At 43.2% G+C, this 20,517-nt stretch overlaps 1 protein-coding gene across 6 annotated transcripts in view; it reads right to left on the minus strand.

The window, feature by feature from the left end:
• The window catches only part of CASZ1 (castor zinc finger 1), a 394,551-nt gene that overhangs the window by 373,741 nt on the left and 293 nt on the right, over positions 1–20,517 (minus strand). For 2 of the 6 annotated variants that reach the window (XM_044996152.1, XM_044996144.1), the window contains exons 1-3: positions 20,221–20,517; positions 7,877–8,608; positions 6,441–6,564 (exon numbers count right to left, since the gene is read on the minus strand). The gene's annotated coding sequence lies outside the window, so the exon portion shown is untranslated. Of the gene's footprint in view, positions 1–6,440; positions 6,565–6,651; positions 6,882–7,876; positions 8,609–20,220 lie in introns of those variants that run through there. The other 4 variants (XM_044996145.1, XM_044996147.1, XM_044996148.1 and 1 more) reach the window with 4 other exon arrangements.

Consider the following 20,517-nt stretch of genomic DNA (forward strand, 5'->3'; position numbering starts at 1 on the left):
AGGATAAAACCTGGGATGGAGTTTCTGGAAATAGTCCCTTATTTGGTTGCTCCAAATTCCAGGTGAGGAACATGGAGGGGATTCTTCAAAGGATGCCTCTGAAAGGCACTCCTACAAGGATGTTCTCCACTTGAACTTGGGTTAATCTCCTGAGTCAGGTGGCAGCAGGGCTGGTGAGGAGAACGTGCTATAGAAAGAGCTTGTGTTGTTGGATGGAGATGAAGGTAATTCACACCGATGAGGTGAACTTTAAAAACAATAACTTGGGATATTTACTAAAGTTATAAACCCGCCTCAGCCCTTTCCTCAGTGCTCTTGGCATGCACAGCAAAGATCCTTGATGAAGTAGGTGCCATCTATCCCAACTGCTGGAGAGATGAAAGTTAAAAATCAAATCTCACCTACCTCTGGGGGGTGCTCTGAAGCTGAATTAATTTAGATTTGCAAAAGGCCTCAAGAAAAAGTGGTGCAGAAGGGCAAAGTATTATTATTAATATAGAAGATATTTTTAAAGGGACAAGGTTGATCAAATAGAAAAGCAGCATATGAGAGGCAGTATAGTCTAGTGGATAGAGCACTGGCCTGGGACTCAAGAGACCTCACTTCTATTCCTGATTCTGCCACTGGCTGGCTGGGTGACCCTGGGTAACTCACTTCCCCAGTGTTTCCCATCACATCCTTTTTGTCACTTGTCTAGACAGACTTAAAACTCTTCAGGGCAGGAACTCTCTCTTGCTGTCCATATGTACAGCACCTAGCACAATGGGGCCATGATCTCAATTGAGGCCTCTAGCTGCTACTGTAACACAAACAATAATAGCCCTGGCTTGGGACTGCAAGTATAAGTTCAAGGAGATGGGAGAGAAAACCACACGAGGAGAGAGTCCATATACTTATCCCTCCACTGGGAATTCTAGCCCCCACCCTCAGTCCAGTTATTCCAACTGCAGCAACACATCCAACTCCCACAGCAGAGCTGGCTGCCACATTGTGGCCCGTTCCCCTGCACGTCACATCTGGCTGATGTAAAACACACATGTTTTGACTGAAGCTTTTTCTTTAAAACGCCAACATTAAAGGAAGGTTTGCTTTGTAAAACTGAAACTGTAAAACTTCTCTGAAACCCAATCTGGGGGATTAAAAGAACCACATGAAAAGGGCTAAATATGACCTGGATATTTACTTCCTGTTCAAAAGTTCGCTGAACATGTGCCTCCCAGCCTTTCAGTAAGAAGTAAGACCTTCAGGAACTTCTCCCTCTTTTGTTTCAAGAAAGAAAGGAAGGAAGGAAGGAAGGAAGGAAGGAAGAAAGGAAGTTTGGAAGCTGCTAACTCTTTTTTAGCTCTTGGCTAATTTTAAGGGTTTTGCTTTCTGTTCAGGAGCATCTCACACTTCTTGGAGGCCCAATGAAGTTGCACCGCTGGGAATAATCATTTGCCTACTAACGGATAAATTGTCCCTACGTGCACAGTACCAAACAAAAGGCCTAATTATGCTATTGTTAGAGACAGTGGCAAAACTCCCATTGATTTCAGTGGGAACAGGATTAGGACCAGAGATGTTATGGAGGGGCAGGAGCAGGTCAAAAGATTCTATGATGATGCACATGAGGATAGATAGACAGACAGACAGACAGACAGATAGATAATCTTTTTCTTCAGGCAGTCAGAAAGCAGCTCTTTTTCAACACACCACTCCAAAAGATCTTTTTAATAGTAATACCATCAACTCCACACATTCAAAAGTTCATAGATTCATAGCTTCTAAAGCCAGAAGGGAATGTTGTGATCTTCTAGTCTGACCCCCTGTATAATACAGGCCATACAACTTCCGTAAAATAATTCCTAGAGCAGATCATTTAGAAAAACATCCCATCTTGATTTAAAAATTGTCAGGGATCTGTAGATACTTAATAGACTATAATCAAATAACCCCTTAGACTTCTCTCTGTTAAGCTAAATAGATTGAGCTCTTTGAGTCTATTAGTATAGGGCATGTTTTTTAATCTTTTAATCATTCTTGTGGCTCTTCTCTGAACCCTCTCCAATTTATCAACATCTTTCTTGACGTAAGTCTGGCCTACATTCTTTGTTCCTAGATGTATTCAAACACATATTGTTTGCTTGCACCCAGTTTACCAAGAGATTCAGATCACTCTGAATCAATGACCTGACCTTCACTATTTATCACACTAACAATTTTTGTGTCATCTGCAAACTTTATCAGTGATGATTTTATGCTTTCTTCCAAGTCATTTATAAAAATGTTAAATCATTAGTCAAGCCCCCCAAAAAATCATGAAATTAGCTTAAAAATGACATTTTTTAAAGATAATAATTATGGATTCTTTTTACTTGCCTTCAAGATTTTGACCCTTTGTGGGTCATTTTTTCCAAATTTTCTCAGCAACCATGAAACTGCTAGAAACATGGGAGGTTTTTAATGAAAGCTGAGAGTCTACCATACTATACCATGACTCCAGGAGCTGGGGCTTTAAGAAAAAAAAACAATTATTGAAAGATTTGGCAACACTATGGAGTCATTTTTTACCCACAGAACAATGTTATTCTGTGCTAAGGGTCCAATATAACTCGTCTGCAGTATAACTGGAATTGAAGAGTTAATTCTTCTGTGACACAAGTGTTGCTTCATCATGGTCAGGTTCTCTATGAGCCAATTCTACTGTAACTTGCTTTTAAGGGGGTGGGGGGTTTGAAAGACCTTTTTTCATTGATTTTCACTTAGATAATAATGCCAGAGCATGGCACTGAAAATTACATGACTGCCCTGGGGTCTACTTGGAGACCACACACTACGGGAACACTCTATTTCAGCTGCAGATAGGCTTCAGATGCAAAGCACCAAATCCTACAATTGGAACAGTGTGGGCTGCCCCACCCCCATCCTCATGTCTATATGCAGATCCCCACTGCCTCTGCACCAGTGCAGGGGTTCACCCATGTGGATCCAGGTGCAGGATCCAGCTCACAGTTTGGATTTGGATCCGTGGTTTTGGTTCAGCTCAGTCACCAGTTCAAATATATTTGCTCTTTTTCATTATGATTAATTTCTAATATGTTGCCATCTCTATGCGCCCCTCTCCATTTGGGAAGGCTAGTAATAATTCTGGGTTGTACACACTCACGCATTTCCACACACACACACTTTGATACGTGTTCCCAGAGACCCTCGCATCCTACGTACGGCCTGATTTTCAGGAGTAAAAGCGCATCACCCCATTTGTCCATCCTCATTCAGAAGTTATCATTCTCTCATTCTCACTGAAGCACTTCATAACCCCTGGCATCTGTGAGCGCCACTCTGGCAAACTTTTCATTACATCAGTCAAGATCTAGACCAGGCAGGTCACAAGGAAATAGAAAAGCTCTTTCATGAATGAGATGATTTTTGATTTGCTACAACTTCGAACATACACACTGAGAAGGAGAGAAGAACCAGTTTCTGAGCCAGAAACAGGTCAATTTCTTAGCCAAAAAGAAGCCCATTGTCTAGCCCTTCACAAGCCATGGTATAAGCCAATCAATACTAAAGAGCAGGATGAGACCTATGTGGGTGGCAGATCATCCCACATCTGCTACTGCAGGGCTCTCTCTCAGTTTCATGGTTGCTGAGAAAATTTGGAAAAAATGACCCACAAAGGCTCAAAATCTTGTAGACAAACCCATAGAAGCCAGTGTCCAAAGCCAAAAGAGGCAGGTTTCTGAATAATTTCCACCCCAGAAAGAGGCCATTTATGAGCCAAAAGCATCCATTTTCCAAGTCACTCCTGAGCCACAAAGGCTAGTGTCTGAGTCAGTTCCAGAGGGGATATTTGGCACTTCTCCAAGCTTGGGAGTGTTGCTATCACAGCAATTGTTTGGTGATGCCACCCCAATAAAGCTTCATTATGGTGTTCCTCTTTCTATAAACTTCAGTGCCCTCCAGTGTCCCCAGCAATCACTTATCTAATATTAGGATATTAAAAAATATGGAAAGATTTTAAAGAGACTTATTAAAATGCAATTAGCGGCGCGTACAACTTAAGCAGCAAGATTATTTTTAAAAACGACTTGATTGTGTGGAATGCCATGCACCTTACAGAGATAATAAAGCTGCCAATCAAGTCCATTTTCAAATTAGGAAATTTTCATTCTTTTTTTACTGCCCCCTAAGTGAATATTAAAACTGATTATTAACCTCAGAGTGCAGCAGCGGCCCCTAAAACCTGCATGCTCAAAAAAAAAAGAGGGTTTCGTAATTGTTAGGCTGGGCTTTGTTCCCCATTTGGGCTGAAAGGGCTGTGATCTTTTAAAGGGCCAGTGTCCCCACTTTGAACAAGGTGGTTTAAAAAGCCTGCATCCCCTGGTTGGAAAGGGGCAGCACTCCAGATTTTGCCACTGCAACTTGGGAGGTAGAAGTGAACTGACTGTAATGAACCATCCCCTATATTACACAGCAAAATGAGTTTCACTGCCAACAAACAGCAGATAACACTGCCCCCTCATGTCCAAAGTGTGAATCCCACCAGGTCTTTAAAGCCCCTCACAAGTAACCCTGGCTTTGTCTGAGCAAACAGGGACATGCAAAGCAAATTAACGCTAATGTAAGAACACATACCTTTGTCACATTCAGCTAGCAGGTGTGCAGGGCTTCAGTGTATGTTAGTATTTGCTTTTCCTATATGTCACATGTCTCCCCCTTCTCTGATTTTTTTTTTTTTAATTTCTACTGGCAGTCAATTGAGTATGATACTTCCTGGCATTTGATTTGGCTGGCATTTTTATTCCACCCCATAAAATGGATCTTTCTCTGAGAAATAAAGCCACATCATCAGCCTGACATGTTACTTCTTTCACAGCTCTTTATCCACTGTCAAAGTGGATTTATTGATGCTTCCTGGATTTCTCTCCATGAGTCTGCAGCTGGAAATGACGAACGCTCCAGAAAGTAGTAGGCTGGGTCTCGGCTTGGGAGCTTTGTTTTGGGGGACAAATGCAAAGATTTGGGGGCAAGAATTTAGTTCTATGGGCTCAGTCTTCCAAGGTGCTCAGTACTCTAATCCCAACCAGCAAAGCACGCAAACTCATGCTTAATTTAAAGCATGTGAATAGTCTCATGGACCTCCAGGGGACCACTCACATGCTTAAAGTTATGTATGTGCTTCAGTGCTTTGCTAAATCAGGGCCAGATTGCTCAGTACCTTGTAGGATTGGGCCCTTAGAAAATATCTACTCAGGGATAACGTTAAGGCACCTGGAATCTATTTAGGATTCACGTGGAAACAATCTATGGCACCATTTTCAAGGAAAATAATCTGCCAGGGCTGGAATAAGGGGGTTAGGAGGCTGACAAATTGGGTTAGCAAAGCACCACCACAAATCCAGATTTCAAATATGGAGTGAGTCACAGGTGAAGGGTTTAGTGGCCAGGGCCTTACCTTAGACCTTGGTGGATATTTGACCACGACACTAAATGACCACGTGATCCGGCATAATTCAATACAATTGATAATCCATAATAAAGACACACGGTCATCACCAGCAGGGGTCTGCAGCAAGTCAAGGTAATGGAGCATTGGCAGAACTGTAGGGTGGGGTAGGGTAGGGTAGAGTAGGGGTGGAAGAGCAGGGGTGCTGTTGAGGAAGACTGAGGAGTATTGGCAGAGCTTTGGGAGGGCTGGAAAACCAGGGGGTGCTTTGGGTCAAGACTGAGGTTCATCAGAAGAGCAGTATGGAAGCCTAGGACAGGAATAGCAAGGGGTACCATAGGTGCATTGGTAGAGCTGTGTATGAGAACCATGCTTCAGCCAATTCTAAGATTTTCTCCATGTCGTAAAAATGACAATTTACAGCTAAGCAGAGTTTATAGAGACATGAATCACAGTAACAGTATCATGTTGCACGTAATGCATGGAATTAAAGGGCATATAATATCAATATAATCTTTGGGTTCCTGAGATACTGCATATACTGTAACACCAGCACAGTAAATAACTCAGTTATTAACACACTCCCAACAAAAATAACATTCAAAATCATAGGGACAATTCTTGTCTTGGTGTAAAATTGATCCCAAAAGCTTGAGTGATTGGTGGGATGGATGCCTGGGGCAATTGCCATCTTAGGGGTTGAACATGAAAATTATGCAGATCATGTCCCTGAACCTGCCCTGTGCCCCCAATCATGAATGACTTCAGGAGCAGCCTCTCTGTGGCTCCTGGGAGAGCCAGGGGATGAGGAGGACAAGTTCTACCTGATGCTCCCCCTGCTGGGTCCTGGTTCTCCAAAAGGCAACCCCCAGCAAGCCATTATCCCAGAAAGTCACAGGCCAAGATTACCTACGTAATAAAGCAGCAGCTATAAGAAGCTGGCACATAGGGAGAAATCTGAGATCCAGCTATTCAAAAGCATCAGACTAAAAAAAATAAATGAGAAACTAACCTTAGATGTTGTGAAACAACTGGTAGGTAGGGATGGGTCCTGGATCCAAACACACCTGAACTGTGAGGGAGCGCAGATCCAGATTGGATGGAGACTTTGCCTCATCTCTGACTCATCTCCACTCCTGAGAAACAGAGGTGGGAAATCTGGAGTGAAAAGCTTTGTTTCCTTAATGATGGAAAAGAGGGGAAATAATTAGTGCTACTGAAACCTTTATTAGAAAAGGAGGGAGGATCCAAGAAGCTGGTCTTTTCCTTCCCCTTGCAACATTCCCAAAGCTGAGTTTGCATCTTGCGTGGAGTTTCTGGCTTTCTCATTAAGACCTAACTAGCTACACCTCAGCAGTTGCCCTCCAGGTGTCAGCCTTGCACTTCACATGGAATTTCCTTTCCTCGGCCAACATTGGAGGGAGGCACCTGGCTCAATGCTCAGAGCAGTATGGATCCTCCTCAAGGAGAGATCATCAGAGCCCTTAAAATATTACATGGATTCTGTAATCTGATTTCAAGAAAGAAACTGAAAAAACACACACACCCTTTGCCACGGCAGAAATGTCTCAATGCCATTGTGTAAAGGGAAAACCTAAATGGGCCCATTAGCCTTCTTCAGGCTACATCTGCCAAGAAAACTACAGACAGAGCTGCAAGGCCAGAAACAATTTAGAAGCCAGGACTTTCACTTAAGTTTTCTTTATTTAGGATGTAATTGATGTGCCTGTCCTTCTTTCTTTGGCCTTATTTCCCAACCGCTAAAAGCCTCCACTCTCTTCCTCTGCACTTCCGTACATAACTGGACTGCATTAGTAGTCTTCTCAGATGGATTTCTCAATCAGTGCAGCTTCATTGGAAGCTAGCATGGAGATGAGGCACGTGCAGGCTCAGGCATTTTTATCACTGCATTGAGGTCACATGTATCACCTGCTCTGAGGTCAGGATCGAGGGCTTTGCCAGAGCTGGATTGGCATGTGTTAGAGTGCAGGTCAGGATGTTGAGGATGAGGCGGCAATTGCCCATTAGCAATACCCTGAGTCATCCATTCCTCCTGTCGTCTGCCTTGATACAGTGTAAACTTCATCACTGTGATGAGGGCTTATCCTGTTTCCCATGAGATCACTCACAGGCCAAGATTTTTATAGCTGTTGGGAGGAAGCTTATACAACACCTAACCCAATGAGGCCCTGGTCTGTGACTGGGGCTCCCAAGTACTAAGGTAATACAAATAAATAATAATAATTCAGGCTAAGGACTGGGTATCAGGAGGCATGGGTCTCCGCTAGAGACTTCCAGTGTGACACTGGGCAAATTACTTTGCTGCTCTGTGCCTCAGTTTCCCCATTGGTTGGCTTTAATGCTAACTGAATAGCGCCGGAGTGAGTAAATGCAATATAAACACAAGGGTGCTGAGAAGAGTCAGGAGGAGACAGGTGGAGCTCTTACTCTTTTCATGAGTTTGCCTAAATAAGGAGTCCATCGGGTTCTATGCTGCTGGCTGCTTGCTCCCCTCAATCTAAATACTCATCGGTGTCTTAAAGCTGGACCCCACTGTGCAATGTGTATTATGTGCCCTCTCTCTGGAGCTGATCCATTGTCTCACTTTTCCATGACTACTTCTAGTTCTAAAGTGACCTATATTCCATACCAAATGGTGGCGCCTTGCTTTCATTGTAGAACATTATTCACATGAGAAATTAAGACTTATGAAACAGAGGGTACAGAAGGAGTTATTCACACTAGAAAAATAGCGTTTAAAGTCTCCAGCACTAATAATTTGTGTGTGCGCTCCTCATCTGGGATCTTTGTCACATATTGTGTCCCGTATTTGGGCCTTGGCAGATTGAGAGGTCTGAGGATAACTTCCTGCTACTCTTCCCAGTTCATGGATTTAGTCCTTTAGTCACAGAGGTCTCTGGTGAAGGTTCATACCCTGTTATCAGTCCGTGGTGGGGGTTGCGGTACACAAGAAGGTCTCTGACTCCCAGCTCCAATGGACTGTGAAAGGCAGCAAGTTCCACTGGGAACTCCATGTCACCCTCCAACCAAGAATTCAACTCTGGTAACGGACAGGATGAGTCCCTGATGAACACAACCATGGTGACAGTTCTTCCCACACCCTGCTGTGGATGGCCCTGCAGTTCTGGGGAGGTGGCTTGTGAGCAATTCCAGCTGACCCTGCAAAACAAAATGGGATGAATGTGATCCGTGCGCTATTCTTGCACAAGGCACCAGCATTTGACAGTTGGTTGGCTCTCTCTGAAACAAGCGGGTGGAGATCTCAGAGCCTACATCCCGCTATGCTTTGCCTCCAGATTGCCAGCTCCTATGAGCAAGGCTAATGTATGAAAAGAGACACCGAGAGATAAACTTACCAGTTTAAAACTTCCAAATGTGCTGCAGGCTGCTAGGACTATAGGCCACAGGGAGTGGGACATATTACATAATGTCCAGCCCTGCTAAATATTAATGCCACACCCACCCATTTGCTGGCATTTTCCCAGTGCATGTGCCACTAGCTGGGGGGAAAACATTTCCCTAGCCCATTGCACAGAGAGCAGGTAAACATTTCTGCCTAAATGTTCCAGAGCTGGCAGTTACTCCAGCAGGAGACTATAACAGCATTGTTTCAGTGCGGCTCTCTGCTCATTAAAACAAGAAAGACATTTGCACTTGGGGATTTGCAGTGTCAATAGATACACCGGGAAATGTCTCTCACTCTGCTTTCATGGATCTCTCCTGTTCTCCAAGGCTTATGCACAGCACATAAACAAAGAAGGAGGTTGTGAGGTCCAACTGCAGGCAGCAGCTGTGGAGGTCAGGAGTTCCTGGGCTCAGGACGTCTCCTCTGGATCAGAAGGGATCCTGCATTTTGTGTTGATTTTCCAATTGCCACAGTAGTGTTTTCTTCCCTGACTGAGCTCCCTGACGAATAGCCCTGCGGATTGTGGTAGGGTTCTGGACAGATGGATGGCTGTTGGAAGCACATCAGATCTATGGGTGGTTGAACCCACTCGTACAATGAAAAGCAGCCACATCAACCCTGCCCTCAGATAATTCCACTGGCTCCCTTGTTTGTTTCTCTGTGACACCAGACAGACAAAGCAGGTGAGGTAATATCTTTTATGGGAACAACTTCTGTTGGTGAAAGACACGTTTTCAAGCTTACACAGAGCTCTTCTTAAGGTCTGGGAAAGATTCTCAGAGTATCACAGCTAAATACAAGATGGAACAGATTGTTTAGCATAAGTAGTTAACAAAATATCAAGGGAATATTCAAGGTGAAGTGGCCAGTTAATCCTCTTCCTAAGAGCTAATCCACCTCCCCAACAGGCGGCAGCTAGGTCGATGGAAGAATTTCTCCATCAATCTAGCGCAGTCTACATTGGGGGTTAGGGGCTGGTCTACACTACAAATGCTGCATTGGTGCAGTTGCACTGATGCAGTTGCACCACTCTAGCATTTTGATGAAGACACTCTAAGCCGATGGGAGACAGCTCTCCTGCTGGCTTAGTTACTCCACCTCCACAAGAGCAGTAGCAATGTCACCGTGAGAAGATCTCCCACCAACATAATGCTGTCTCCACAGGGGGTTACAGTCAGTATAACTATGTTGTTCAGGGGTGTGGATTTTTCACACCCCTGAGAGATGTAGCTATGCCTATATAAGTTTCCAGTACAGACCAGCCCTGAGATACCTAAACATCAGGCCTGATCTATACCAGGAAAACAACACCCATGAGTGACACAGTAAAACTGATTTAACCCCCAGGGTAGACAGCACTAGAATTCTCCCATCGACCAAGCTACTGCCTCTCGGGGAGGTGAATCCCTCCCATCGGCAGGTAGTGTCTTCATTGAAGCGCTACATTGGCACAGCTTTAAGTGTAGACAAGCCCTCAGTGGCCACTGAAATTTTTCCCTAACAAAATACAGTAAGCTATCCCAAATGAGGGCATTGAGAGGGGTATAAATATTGGGGCAATGAGACAAATTTTACTGTCAGGTACTTTGCATGTGTAGAGTTTGACCAACTATATTTCAGTTAGGGAAATGTCCTGTACCATTTATTCCCAGGAAGCAAAGTGTTGCTTCACTGCTCTATCATTAATTTACAGAATATGTACCCAGAGCCAAACTGCGCTGAATGACCCAGGTTATCCTACTTACTTCAGTGGTATTATCCAGTGCTGATGAGAAATTGGGCTCCCCACAATTTAAAATAAAAGTTCAGGCAATAAAGAACCTTTAATTGTATCTATTGTAGAGTTTCATATTAGCCCCCATCCTGGTGGTATCTGAAGGCCTCCCTGGTTAATTATATTAGCCTCGGGCTGGATTAGCACCTTGCTATCCAGGCTAAAGAAGGGGCATCACAGAGCAAAACTGATTGTGCTGCATTGTGACTGTGAGCCAAAGCTCTGCCCCCTTCCTGCTTGCCAGTTCCTTAGCCACCAGCCTGGGAAGGGGAGTAGCAGCAGGGTTTGGCCATGTGGGTGATCTGTGCAGCAGGGGAGCTCGGCAGTGAGACCATGGTGAGTCCCTAGTGGGCTTCACGGAACCTTGAGCTCTTCTCCTTTCTCTGGACATGGGAAACTCTGCTAAGGGGAAGGTAAGAAAATGGATAACAAAAAAGCATTGACCTTAATTTTTTAAACATGTATTTTTCAACTTCAGCCAACAGTCAAGAAGCTCTGATCTCATCTCCCTAAGGAATAGCACCTCCCTCTCAAAGACATGGCTCCTGGGGCTCTAATCTCTGCACGTAACAGCTCCAACAGCTTTAATCTATAAACACAAATGAATAACTGAACTGCCTCCAGGCAGCTGTTTGTCCCCTTAACTAGTGACACTCAGCGTGTGCTCACTCAAGGTGTGGGGCAAAGAAGGTTGTGCTGACATATACAAGAGCAGGCATGGGCTCGGCAATTTCACTTGCGATGCAGGCTGCTTCCGGATGCAGTCCCAATGGCCCTGCGGCAATGAATGCCTTATTATTACTCTTACAATTATTTCTAATGGGCAGCAGCTCAGTGACCCTGATGGTTCTATAATGCCCCCTACAGGCTGCTTTGCAGAGTCCAAAATATGGCTACCCTCCATCGAGCTAAAATGAGGTGGCAGGTTGACTCAGTGGCTATTTAGTGTGAGAGGATGACTAATGCAGGATTAAAAGAAGGTAAGTGGGGATGTGCATCGAGGAGCAAAGTTTATGAAATATTTACAGACAACAGGCCTGGTTCTGATCCCAACTACAACAGTATCATTCCATTGAACCCTCCTGCTTTATACTGGCCTAACTGAGATCAGAAACAGGCTGAAATGCTCCGTGTTTTTGAAGTACCCATAGCTAAATTCTTTAGCACAAGGTTATATTTAGATGCCCATAGATGTTCCTTTGCACCTGTGGGCGCTCTTTATGAGGGTCAGTGGCTAATCATTATACCGAGTTTGCTTGAACCCCTGGGCACACTTAGCCCAGGGCAACAAATAGTTATTATATTGGATTATGTTCTGTGCCTGTGGGCACACTTAACTGAACACACATGATGGCTACTATCACTGCATTGCCTTTGTCTACACCCATGGGCATGCTGAACTGCTGGTGTGGAGGAGTCAGTGAATTAAATATCTGCATGCCCACCGGTGTGCAGTTAGCAAATGCTACTGCTAATTGTCTTACTTGAAACTTAATATTAAGCTCAAAGTACAGCAAGGAAAGTGCTGCAAAAATCACAACTGTCACTGAGAATTAACAGATGGATTTGAAATTGCTTAATTCTGAGCCTGTATGTTGCCAGAACTGAGGAACCAGCTTTGGGAAAAAGTCTTTATTGCAAATAATTGTCCTTTTTCTGACTATTTTACAGCTACAAGACTCTGAATCAGACAGTTCACTCACCACTCTCTCCAAGCTGCTTACCTGTGTGAAATCTAGTCCACGGTTGATGCTTACTCTGCTCATTAGTGAAGTTACCACCAGATGCTTTGTTAGCAAGAGGTCACTTTGGCCAAATGCCACAGAAACCTCTTGAAATAGTCTGACTGCTAACCTATACATTTCACTTGACATGGTGCAGTCTGGTAATGCTGACAGCCTGCAATCACAGCTCAGTACTTACAGCATGTACAAACCACACTGTTTGACTCAATGCCAGCTTGGCGCCGTCAAAATGGGATTTAGGATGCACATTGAGCATGGATAGAAAGTGTGGGAATCTCAGGATAATAGCAACCTGGAAAGCGAATTCAGTTCTTTAACCTAACTATACAAAACATGGTCCTTTCACAGCAGTGTCAGGATATGCCAATTAACTGATATGGCCAAGCCTAATGTTAAATCAACATAGATGGCTCGGTTTTCAGAGGTGCTGAGCACCTATTGCTCCTACTGATTTAAATGGGAGCCATGAGTGCTCAGAACCTCTGAAAAAATCAGGCCAAGAGACTGAATCCACTATTCCAAGGAAGTGTTCCCTCTAGAACCGAGATCTAGTGTTGGTTTAGCCCCAGTCTGACTGGCATTAGAAACTGAATCACCCTCTCCCCTCAAGTGAGGCTGGCTTGGGTGGAATAGTGTAGGGAACCCTTGATTTTAGCAAGGCTTTTGACACAGTCCAACATGACATTCTCATAAGCAAACTAGGGAAATGCATGGTCTAGATTATTATAAGGTAGGTGCACAACAGGTTGAAAAAGCAGTTATGAATTGATCACTGTCAAACTAGGAAGGTATATCTAGTGGGGTCCTGCAGATGTCAGTCCTGGGTCAGGTACTATTCAGTATTTTCACTAATGACTTGGATAATTGGGTGGAGAGTATGCTTATCAACTTTGCAGATGACATCAACCTGGGAGGGGTTGCAAGCACTTTGAAGGCCAGGATTATAATTCAAAATGACCTTGATAAATTGGAGAACTGGTCTGAATTCAACAAGATAAAATTCAATAAAGACAAGTGCAAAGCACTTCACTTAGGAAGGAAAATACACAACTACAAAATGGGGAATAACTGGCTAGGTGGTAGTACTGCTTAAAAGAGTTTGGGATCACAAACTGAATACGAGTCAACAGTGTGATGCAGCTGTGAAAAGGCTAATATCATTCTGGGGTATATTAACAGGAGTGTTGTAGGGAAATCATGGGAAGTAATTGTCCCCCTTTACTCAGCACTGGTGAGGCCTCAGCTGGAGTACTTTGTCCAATTCTGGCTGCCATGCTTCAGGGAAGATGTGGAAAAACTGGAGAGAGTCCAAAGGAGAGCAACAAAAATGATAAAAGGTTTAGAAAACATCATAGGAATAGTTAAACAAAACTGGGCATGTTCAGTCTTGAGAAAAGTAGACTGAAGGGGACCTGATAATAGTCTTCAATATGTTAAGGGTTGTTATAAAGAGGACGGTGATCAATTGTTCTCTGTGTTCATGGAAGGTAGGACAAGCAGTAATTGGCTTAATCTGAAGCAAGGAAGACTTAAGTTAGATATTTGGAAAAACTTTCTAACTCTAAGGATAGATAAGCTCTGGAATAGGCTTCCAAGGGATGTTGTGGAATCCTCATAATTGGAGGTTTTTAAGAACAGGTTGAACAAACACCTGTCAGGGATGGTCTAGGTTTACTTGCTCCTACCAGAACGCAGGGGGCTTCACATGATGACTTCTCAAGGTACCTTCCAGCCCTAAATTGCCACAATAAATATAACTGACTATCAAAATGGAACTGTCCTTTCTCCCCAGAATAGGGTGGTACAGCCATCTGTTTTAAGTTACACTGAGGGAATTGCATGGGGAAGATGCACTGAGAGTTTTCTCTCCACTTGTCTTGTAAAGAAGACCACAGCCAGAACTATTTGGAGTCCTTACACCCCTCCCAATGCTAGCATTATATGGTTTCCCCTTCATATATATTTGAAATGAAAAATCGATTGAGTTACAGATGTCTGTCATACATGACTTTCAACTAATGTAACTGTTTTATATGACTGATGCACCAATTATTGAGTTTATAATTTTATTCTGATATTTTTAATAATCATTTACAGAAACGTTGAAGGGCAATTATCCAGGCACATAAAAAGTGATTGCTTAAAAATGTGGAAAAGCTATTAATTTATTGTTTTATAGTATCACTGAAAAGTATGAAATGAGAGCATTTAATGTATCTAGAGGGCTACCCCATGGAAAACAGAACATGGATGTCATTAACGCAGCCATACCAGGTGGGAATAGCAGCATTCTTAACAGCCATTGCTTCTCCCTCTCCATGTGGCTCTTGGAGACCCAAAGTTGTATAATTGGGGAGAGGGAGGACAACACACCACTCAACACTGTCATGCAGTCAGCAGTCCTTTCCATGACTGCAGGAATTAGGATGATCCTGAATGGTTAGGGTAGGCAGCACAGGCTATGCTAGTGAAGGAGAACTACAGGCTCCGTGTGTGATGGATTTGTAGCTACTCTCATAATTAAAGCTGTGTGTCTGTCACGGAGGTCACGGATTCTGTGACTTTCCATGACTTCTGCAGCAGGCAGCCCCATCGCACCGGCTGCTGCTGGGGCAGTCTTGGGGCCCCTGCATCCCCCACAGCAGAGAGCTGCCTGGTCACACCTCTGCCTAGCAACTGAGTGAGGGGGATGTCACCACTTCCAGCGAGCCCCCCAGGTAAGTGTCGCCCAGAGCCAGCCTCATCCTGTCCCGTGCCCTCAACCCTCTGCCCCGTTCCACACCCAAACTCTACTGCTGCTGGGGGGGAGGCACGGAGCCAGGTAGGGAGCCTGCCAGCCCCGCCACCCACTCGCCCTCCTCCCCAGCACCACTGGGGGTCCCAGGCCGTGCACCACCCCCCAGTACTTGGGCCACCCAGCCCCAGCACCTGTGTGGCCCCCAGGCAGCCCCCCCAAGTTTTAGTCACGGGTATTTTTAGTAAAAATCATGAACAGGTCATGGACCGCAACTTTTTGTTTACTGCCTGTGACTTTTATTAAAAATACCTGTGACTAAAACGTAGCCTTAGTCATAATTTATGAATATTCTACATTGGTCTGGGTAGTGAGGTATTTTCTGTAGGATTCTATTGGTTTAACTCAACAGGAGGCTGTCTGGAAAAACATGCTAGAAGGAAAAGAATAGCTCAAGGTAGCCACCTCTCAGCAAACAATGACAAGCTGTTACAGGACAACGCCAGAACTATTCGCTTTGATGATTTTGCCTCCTCTCCAGCCTACCTACTCAAATGGTTCTGACCAGGACAGGATAAGACCCATGAAAACAGGAGAATAAAAACTCTCTCAGAATTAAAAGGGACCCTCTCAGAAAAGTGAGGGTGTAGTTGTTCAAGAAGAACCAGATTGAGGCTCAGGACCACGTAGGTCTGAGGAAGATAGGTCTGTCTAGGATTTCCAGCAGGAAGTGGTAAAACTGTGTAGACTGTTGTTTCAAAATCCTATTTTTTTTCCCCTGGAAGCTTTGTTCTTCTTGCTAAAATGCATTACATTGGTTTGGGAAGGCTGCCTGGTTGCTGGATACCACCAGTCACAGACTCCAGAAGGGAAGAATCACAGGTGTCCCAACTCAGTCGGATCTGTAGGGTAAGCACAGTGGGTACACGGGATACTCTAGCCCAGGGTCCAGTCTAAGAGTGGGTGAATTGCAAGAGTCTACCCCAACATAGGTAAAGGCCTGACATGTGAGGGAGTCCACTTGAGAGAGACCAGAGGAGGGACAGACGTGCAGCCTGTCCTGTAATCTCACCATACACATCCAGTAGCCTAAATATCAAATCCCTTCTATGTTCAGTCCTAGTGAGTCCTGTCTCTTCTCTACAAGGGTCACTACAAACACCCTTTGCCATAAAGAGAAATTCATGAAGCAGAACCTCACAAACAACCTTTTGTAGAAAAGACCACAACATCTGAAGGGGTTGTACACCACCAGCAGCTACAGTTCTAGCCTCTCCCTACCACTTTGCCCACAACATAGCAGTAACGAAAAAGGGAAATGAGGAAGACAGGTGAATGGGGATTCAATGCTCAAATGAGATTCCTTCTTACTCAGTAATAGAATAGTTTATCTCCCAACCTTGGCAAAGCTCCAGGGAACCACATGCTGCTTGTTCCATGAATATTGCATATTAACCTGTCCAGATTTCAATTAATTTGGTTTAGCCAATTCTTTTTTAAATTAAGAGGGAAGGCCACAGTAAAAACACAGATAGAGAACAGACTAGAGGAACCCTCATCACAAGATACAGAAGGAGGCCACATGAGTGACAAAGTGCCTGAGGTTCAAAACCAGTGCTGCTAACATTACAATACAACCTTACAGAAGGTGCTGTCCAGTTAAATGCCTACATACAGCAGTACTAGGTGAATCTCAAAGCCTAAGAGCCGTAGATCTTGCTCCGGGTAAAACAATGGGAGTTCTTGCTTAGGATCTGACAGCATAACGAAGCTATTAGAGGTACTAGGCTTTGGATAAGACATGAAACTAAGCTGATACTGAAGATCCCCAGCATTTTATCTAAAGAAAGGGGACACATGCCCTACCTACATTTCCTCTCTCATAAAACAGTATCTATTGTGTATATCTGTCTGCAAGTCATTGCTGAGAAAACGCTTGCCCAGTTTGCCTATACAGTCACCACAATACCAGTAACTACTGCATTCACCTTGAGAATGAAAGATGCTATAAGGAAAACAATTTTTATTCTATGAATGCAGCTTTGTGCAGTGCATTTATCAACCCCAGACTCAAACCTGTCAACCACTATGTAAGAATTATGATGGTTTAAGCAGATTGTCAATCTAACATGTGGGATCTTTCTTTCTTTGGGCTTCAATGAGATGACATATGGAAACATGCATTTAGACAGGGTCCATGTGAGTAGCTTTGGCTCTCTAGAAAGACTCAGACCAACTCTGAGCTCCTGTCTCATTGCATAAAGTACAACCTGTCATTAAGCAGGAAACTGACATAACACTTGTCATATACACTAACGCTTTGTCTAATAGTTTTGCACAGTTATCTCACATTTCATTCATCCAAAAAGCCAATCTCCACAAACTTTTTGAGCACGCAGCAAACGAGCCTGTTATGTTCTGAAAGCTGCATAACTTGTTCACTTTGTTCTTCGTTGCATTCCCAGCAAAAGGCTTCATTAGCCTTGTCTCCTTTGATGCATTTAACTCGCCTTTCCTCCCCCTCATGTGCTTTGAGGTCCTGCCAACTTTGTCTGAGACAATGCGCAGGGAAAAAACATGTATTCAATTAAATTACAAAATGAAGGAGCAGTTTGCATGAGCAGGGTGAATGCAGCAAGGCTGTCTAAGCACAAGGGTAGGTTGGGGGTGTGGTGGTAACAGCCTAAGCAGAAGAGCAATGATTAAGAGAGACATATTGTAACCAAATGAATGGCTGGGGAAGACCATCTTTTGGTGGTAATAAGAATAAAACCCTGCAGATCTCTAGCACCTTTCTTGGTCAAAGAACTTTATAGATATTAATGAATTAAGGCTAAAAAAAATACCTCAGTGTTATGTATTATTCTCCTCATTTTACAGGCAGGCACAGCAATAGGAAGTTAAAGAATTTGACTACGGTCATAAAGCAAGTCTGTAGCAGAGACAGGAATAGACCTCAGGAGTCCCAGCGACAAGTCCCCTGCTCTAGCCACTAGCCAACATCCCATAAGGGTTAAAGGGACAATATTGATTTCCCACACTGATTAACAAACTCCAGGCTATAGGTTGTCCCCTTAGGAGCATCACAGGAGTTTAGCAAAAAAAAACAAAACAAACAAACAAACCACGAGGAGTCCTTGTGGCACCTTAGAGACTAACAAATTTATTTGGACATAAGCTTTCGTGGGCTAGAACCCACTTCATCAGATGTATGAAGTAAAAAATACAGGAGCAGGTATAAATACATGAAAGGATGGGAGTGCTTTACCAAGTGTTAGGTCAGTCTAATGAGATAAATCAATGAATAGCAGGATATCAAGAGAGGAAAAATAACTTTTGAAGTGGTGAGAGAGTGGGTAAGCCCTGAATGGAAAGCTCTGCATGACTGAAGATCCCAGTTAGCTGGACTTCAGATTGTCCCCTTATACCTTCAGAGAATTGGATTTTACCTGTAATAAACTTTAACACTATAATACTGTAGTACCAAGAGAAGTGTTTTCATTGTTTTAAATACAATCAGCATAGGGGAAATGTAACAGAATTAAGCAAATATAGCAGAAAATGTGTTAAGGCATCCTTAATTCAGCCATCACATCCCCATGAAATAACCATACAGTTACTACTGATGTATTCCAGTGTTTGTGGCCCACATCCTCAATAGTATTTAGGCACCTAAATCCTATTGAAATCAGTGGGAGTCAGGCTCCTAAATACCACTGAGCATCTGGGCGTATGATCCAAGATTAAAGTACGCTGATTTTTTGTCATTACAGGGAAGAATCATGTTTGTTTGAGTGTCTTACCTCAAATTTAATATGAAAAAAGTGTCTTTAGAAGTCAGTTTAATTTGATCTAGGACTACAAATATTAATATGGATTGCATCACTATAGGTAGGGCCCTTCATTTTCAGTTTTTTATTTTATTTTTCCTGGGAATTTATCAGTGTTTACCACAGTGTTTACCACAACAACAAAAACGGGTGAAAATCTGTGCAAAAATTATTCATTTTTCTGGGTAAAATAGGGATTTTGGTGGATGGAAAGACAGGGGAAAAAAGTATTCAGTAGATTAATGCTTTGAATTCCATTCATCAATGTGGTTTGCTGCAGAACCAAAACAGAAATCAAAACATGCCACCTTTGAGTTTAAGAAAACAATATATCCCTAATCAAATAAAACTTTTTATTTGAATAAACAGTTTACTGTTGTAGACTTAGAACTATTAGCCTATAAATATTTACATTTAATAATTGGGCCACACCATTTGTAGCACATATGCTCAACTTCATCCTTTTCTCCTGTTTGTTTTTCCTTTAAACTTTTGAATACTTCCTAGTGTTCTGAAATATATTGATACAGATTTTCATTTTCTTCCCATTTTAGTGTGTCAAATCTTTAAACCTGTTATCTGCTAACAGCTTGAATGTGTACATGAGATTCATCAGTACGTTCAGATGCGCACACTTCAGAGCTTCCATGTGTGCTTGTGTGTATCTTCTAGACTAATACATAGCCTTATTTCAACAGGCAGCTTTACATATACACACAGACTAATGTATTATCATAATACATATATCTCATGCAAGGTATTGTATTTTCCTAATAAAACAAGTTATTTTTATATGTTTGAATGATAAAAAAGTAGGGTAAAAATCAGAAAAAAACAATTTTTTTGTAAAAACTGGGAATTTTTTGGTAAAAATTGGTTTAAACTGAAAACGAAGGGGGTTAACTATAGAGAAGAGTAAAGTGGCTTGAGTGCCTTAAATGTGCTTTTCCATATCAACTCTGAATTTCATATGCTGTAATGCTTGTTTTGTTACACCATCTCTAATGTTTTTACCCTTACATTTATCTGAATTCTCAATCTTAATTTTAAGAGGGTTTGCTGGTGGAGAGATGGGGGGGGGTGGTCTAAGAATGTGTGCACACATATGTACACAAATACTTACCCCGTTTTTAAAAAATTAAACATTTTTATGTGCACAAGGAACAAAAAAACAGCTGGCCTTCACACTTCACTCCACTGCACCACAAGAGAACATGAGAGTCTGAGCTTTTGATCAGTACTCGAAACAAGTTTCACACATGTACAGCCAAAACCCCCTTACGTTTTCAGTGGCAGCCTTGTCCATGGCACGGTGCCATCCAGAGCTCAGTGGTCTTTTCCGTGCATGCCTGAGGCACTGAATTGAGCAGCAGGCGGGCAGTGCAAAACACCAGCTGCTGCCCGGCTCCCTTAGCCTTAAACGTGCTTTTGTCTTTACGGGCAAAAAAGCAAGGGAATTAAATGCAATAACGCTGCGTTAACTTTACAGAGGAAGGCTCCAGACCTACTGCTGGTGGGGTCAGTGCCGAGGCTACCATAAGCGTCGCCTGCCTTCAACGGGAGTAACGCCGAGGCCAGG

Source organism: Mauremys mutica, chromosome 21, assembly GCF_020497125.1.
Source record: "Mauremys mutica isolate MM-2020 ecotype Southern chromosome 21, ASM2049712v1, whole genome shotgun sequence".
NCBI lineage: Eukaryota > Metazoa > Chordata > Testudines > Geoemydidae > Mauremys > Mauremys mutica.